This window comes from Chenopodium album, chromosome 8 (genome assembly GCF_948465745.1).
Source record: "Chenopodium album chromosome 8, dcCheAlbu1.1, whole genome shotgun sequence".
Classification (NCBI taxonomy): Eukaryota; Viridiplantae; Streptophyta; class Magnoliopsida; order Caryophyllales; family Amaranthaceae; genus Chenopodium; species Chenopodium album.
This window is the reverse complement of record NC_137841.1, coordinates 1,676,585-1,681,546: the sequence shown is the minus strand read 5'-3', so window position 1 is coordinate 1,681,546 and position 4,962 is coordinate 1,676,585. Positions and strand designations below refer to the sequence as shown.

The window sequence follows — 4,962 nt, the reverse complement described above, 5'->3', positions numbered from 1 at the left end:
TAGTGACCCAACATGTTGCGACATCTCATGCTTCTTAACAAATCCTATATCAGATAAAAAACTCGTTTATTAGCTTAGGTTTTTCTAACTGCTGCCAAAATAAAGATGCATCAGTGAAAATTTACACAGAGAGGGTTTAGCAGTGAAGGGATTTACACACAAACTGTGATGTAATTTCCCTCTGCATCTGATGTTGAAGTTATTTTTCGTAAGCACGCATAATTCAACAGATTCAAAAGTAATAGCTAACCTTGATATAGCTTAAAAACTGATGATGCTGATTGCCAGGGTCGCCCTGAGACAGAGGGAGGATCAGAAACAAAAGTTTCATAGCCAATTTAATTTTAGAATGATGACTGAAATAAAAAGCAATTTACAAGGGAGATACTTTACCAGTTTAGGCAATTCACCCTAGAATAACATTAGAGATGTGTTGAATAATCTTCACCATCAGGTTGTTGACATCTTTTCTCCAGGTTTATACATTCCTTAATCTGGAGTCGTTTTTTCGACTTGAGTTCAGAAAAATAGCTTGGAACTTGTTTCAACCTCGGACAATATTGGATCTCCACATGCTCTAAAGCAGAGAGGCCAGATAGTGATTCAGGGAGATCCAACAGATTAGGCAAATATCTGATGACAAGATGACGGAGCAAGATGAGATGTCCAATAGACTCTGGTAGAACTCTGACATTATAAAGCCAACTGAGAGAGAGTTCCTCAAGTGTTGTGAGGCAGTCTAAGCCCCTTGGCAAGGGTTCTGATACTGACATGTCTGACAATTTCAAAGAGCAGAGATTCTGAAGTACCGGAACTACTGCTGAAGCTGATGGTGATGATACCGTTGCTGATGCTTGGACACCGAGAAAATGTTGCAGGAGATCCCTGTGGCAGTTACTTGCCTCCAGTGAATGAAGAGCTGGCATATCAGGCATTGATATCAGCTGTGGGCAACCGCTTAGCCTGAGATCATCAAGGCGAGGGAGATTTTTTTGTTCTTGTTCGTAATCAGCATTGTGCTCTTCAACTCTTGACCATCCTTTTAGGCGTGGCAAATTAACCAAACTCAGATGCTCTAAGGATGGGAAGTATGGTGTTTCAGATGAAACCATACTATTATCATCACAATTCTCTATCCACTCCAAGGCAATAAGCCCCCAAAGCTCAAGAGACTTAAGACAGCCAATCTTACTGATGGATGGCAGATATTTGAATCGACTGCAGTCAGCTATATGTATGGAAACAAGGTAACTAAGCATAGAAGAAAATTGATCAATTGACCATTTTGGAAACCTCTCCCCCTTCCAGTTCTGAACTGTTAGGATTTTGAGAGTTGAAGGCAGCTGCAGTAGTTCTGACTCCATATCATCTTCTTTTTTGTATTTCTCTGCTGCTGCTGGTTCAGCGTTTGAAAACAACCATTCTAACGAGAGCTCATAAAGCTTCTTGTCCTTTAAAAATGTTGTGTTCTCTTGTAATACATGCTCCTCTCTACCTTTCTGATAGCGAATCCTTAGCTTCCCGGCAAGATGAGTAAAGCAGGCCAGTGTATCTAACCCATTATTATTTCCTACGATGAAGACATCTAAGGTTTGTAGTCCTGTTAATTCCCCAAAGCTTGGCGGAAGATCTATCAATCTATCACCAATATATAAGTGCTTCAAATGGCTCAACTTATTAAAACCTACTGGTAGCTCTCGAACCCTTGAGTATCGAAGGTCCAAAATTTGCAACAGCTTGAGGTTTGTGATACACACAGGAAGAGATTCAGAAGAGACACCAAGTCTGAGGTATCTCAAGTGTGTTAATCCTGCTATGAAATCCATAAGAGGTCTACAATCTACTATGGCAAAATCCAAAGCTTGCAAGCGTCTGTTCCATTTCAAGATTTGTTCCATCTTTTTATTGAGCGAATGAGGCATAATCTTAAACTTTGTAGAGAGCAATAGGAAAGACTTAAAATTTTTATCAAGGCGAAATATGTCAGACGGAATGCATTCTGAGTCAACAATACAGCTCACATGTTCCGATTCTTTAGGAACCTCTTCTTCATCAGGACTTACTGTCATAAGGCATGTATTTCGCGAGGAACATTTTGCCACCAGACGCACTAAAGCATGGACCTTGTAGGACACTATGACACCACTTTTATCTCTTGTGCAACATGTAAATAAATTTTCGTTGCCAAGGAGCATCTCAAACGTTTCTTTGAAAGACTCTGGTAAGCTTTGTTGAACATCCAAAAACTGGTAGTATTCTACCTTGTTGAATTCATAATCAACAGGAAATAACGAAAAGAAATTCAAATAATGATGGCCTTGTTGTAATAGATCATAAATTTGTATAATATGTTTTGCAGGATTTTTTATGTTGAGCACAAATTCATTGAAGTAGTTCCATTTAGTAGGATATTGAAAAGAAAAAAATGAAGCTACAATTCTTATGGCACGGGGATTATTACACTTGTTTATAGTTTCGTAACCAATGTTGGTCAGAGGGGAATTTAAGCTCAATTTTAGCGACCCTCTGAATGCTATCATGCTCCTAAAGAAAGCTAGATAGTCCTCCTGCTTGAGTGGTCTCAATGGAAAGGGCGCACCTTTAGCTACTGGGAGCTGGAGCAGGACATGAGGTTCTAGAGACGCGGAGCTGGTAGTGAATATTATTTTAGTTCCAGGCTTACACTTAGCAAAAGCAGACAACAAGGGCTCTAACAAACCAAACCATTTCTCACAATTTTCATTTGGAAATTCTTCTAATACAACCAAGTAATTCTTCTCAAAATCAACATGTTTTACGGTTCTAATAATGTTCTCCCAATTGATCCAAACTCTATCGTTGAAACTCTTTCTGACTCTGTGGTGGTGGAAAAGAAGGTACGCCAAAGAGGTTTTGCCAGAGCAAGGAGTCCAACAATAGAAAAAATTGACACAGGGGAATTCGAGTCTTCCAACAACAACCTAGCAATCTCCTCTACCCCCTTTGGTCTCAATATCATCTCTCTATCATATCGGGGGTTAGATTCTAATTTCATCATTGGAAGTAAAATCAAAGGTATGTCTTGGAGAAGATCCATAGCCCAAGTTCTTGAGGGAGTTACAGAAGTACTTCCTATATTACAAGAAATAAAATAAAGCACACATTATACATCAATGTGTATAAACTTATGAAAAGAAAATAGCATGCATGAAAACATAATTAAATTATATGAGTAATAAGCAATTGTAATAGAACTTTTCTTAAAAAAAAAAAAAAAAAAAAAAGTTAACCAAAATCATAATGTGCATCTTACTTTTTTTTTTTTTGAGGAAATGTGCATCTTACTTGGTTGTGTACTCCACCCACACCTAACTAATTGATGACACGGTCAAATTTGACACAAATGCCAATTTATTATTGTGATCTTAGATATACGAGTATATGATTAACTACTACTCCCTCCGTTTTTAAATACTTGTTTCACTTTTTATTTTCGGCCGTTTTTTAAATACTTGCTCCATTTCCTTTTATGAAAAACTTTTACTATATTTGATTCATTTCTTACACCTAGTGGACCCAACATAATACTCTATCTTCTCCAATTCTTTCACTACTTTTGCTTTTTATAATTTTTTATTCTCCAAACTACCCCACTACCTTCATATTTTATAACTTTATTCAATTTCTCCTAAAACTTCGCGTATGGAAAAATGGGGCAAGTATTTAAAAACGGAGGGAGTATTAATAAAAAAATTAAAAAAGTTGGTACTCCATATAATGAAACTTTTTATTAATAGGAAATATCTACATAACAATATATTTCATATAAAATTTATTTTTAATACGTAACTAAAGAACAATAATCAAAATTAGTATATAAATAGCGAAAAAAGAGTTAAATGTGACAATTATTTGAGAACTGATGGAGACATGGAGTATAATTTAACCATTATATTAAGATAAACTAATTCATGGAAAAGAAAATAGAAACAGAGATTTGGGATCAGCGTACCTTTACATGTGATGAAAAGTTCTTCCGCTCGTTCCAATTTAAGTTTCACCTCCGTAGGGATGGGTCGAACATTATTATAAAATGTGTTTTTTTGCGTCCAAGTCTGAATCAGACTCGTTATAGTACGTATAATCTTATCAAACTCGTCAACCTCTATTTCCAAAACTCTACCTAGTTCACCAAATGCAACTTTCACATTGCTAGTAGACATCTTCTATAACAATCTTAATTTTGTAATTGATGCAATTGCGATTAATTAATCATACAGGAAAGAGAGAGGGAGTGTGTGAGAAATGAACAGTCCTAGCAATCTTATAAGCATAATTTTATCAAGCTCATTGGATACCCTCATAGTCCGGATCTACAAATTTAAGTCAACCCCGTACCTTTCACACTCATTGCTGTCTTTTCCTTAATAATATACGAGTATAATATAACCCCTTCATCTTGTCACAAATACAGTACGGAGTATAAAATATACTGCGTATAACACCTTCACAACTAAATCCTTGAGCATCTACTCTAATTTGGTTTAGTTGTAGAGGTCCACAAGAAAAGCCCAATCCTTATAAACACAATATAAAGGAATTCCACTAGACTAAGGGTCTGTTCTCATTAACTGAACTCAGCTGAACTAAACTGAACTGAACTGAATTAAGCTGAGCTGAGCTGAACTGAACTGAATATTTTATAAGAGAAGGAAATTAGGAGCTGAACTGAACTGAACTGAGCTGAGCTGAGTTGAACTGAGCTGAATTTCAACGTAAGAGAACAGGCCTTGAGTGGGATTAGTGACATCAAGTCTTCAGTCTTATTAATCATGTCAAGAACCCGTTGTAGCTCCAAAAAACAGGGAAATAATACGGATTAGAAATTAAGTGGTTCCATTTTCTTTTAGAAAGTTTAAACAAGAAAGTTTAGATTACAATTACAAAATGTTTTGACATCATTGAATTCCAAGCATTATGTGA

The 4,962-nt window shown here is 36.3% G+C and overlaps 1 pseudogene; it reads right to left on the bottom strand.

Annotated features, from left to right (window-relative positions):
- Nucleotides 1-406: 406 nt before the first annotated feature.
- LOC145642566 (putative disease resistance RPP13-like protein 1) lies at nt 407-4,202 on the bottom strand (annotated as a pseudogene).
- Between the last annotated feature and the right edge of the window lie 760 nt (nt 4,203-4,962).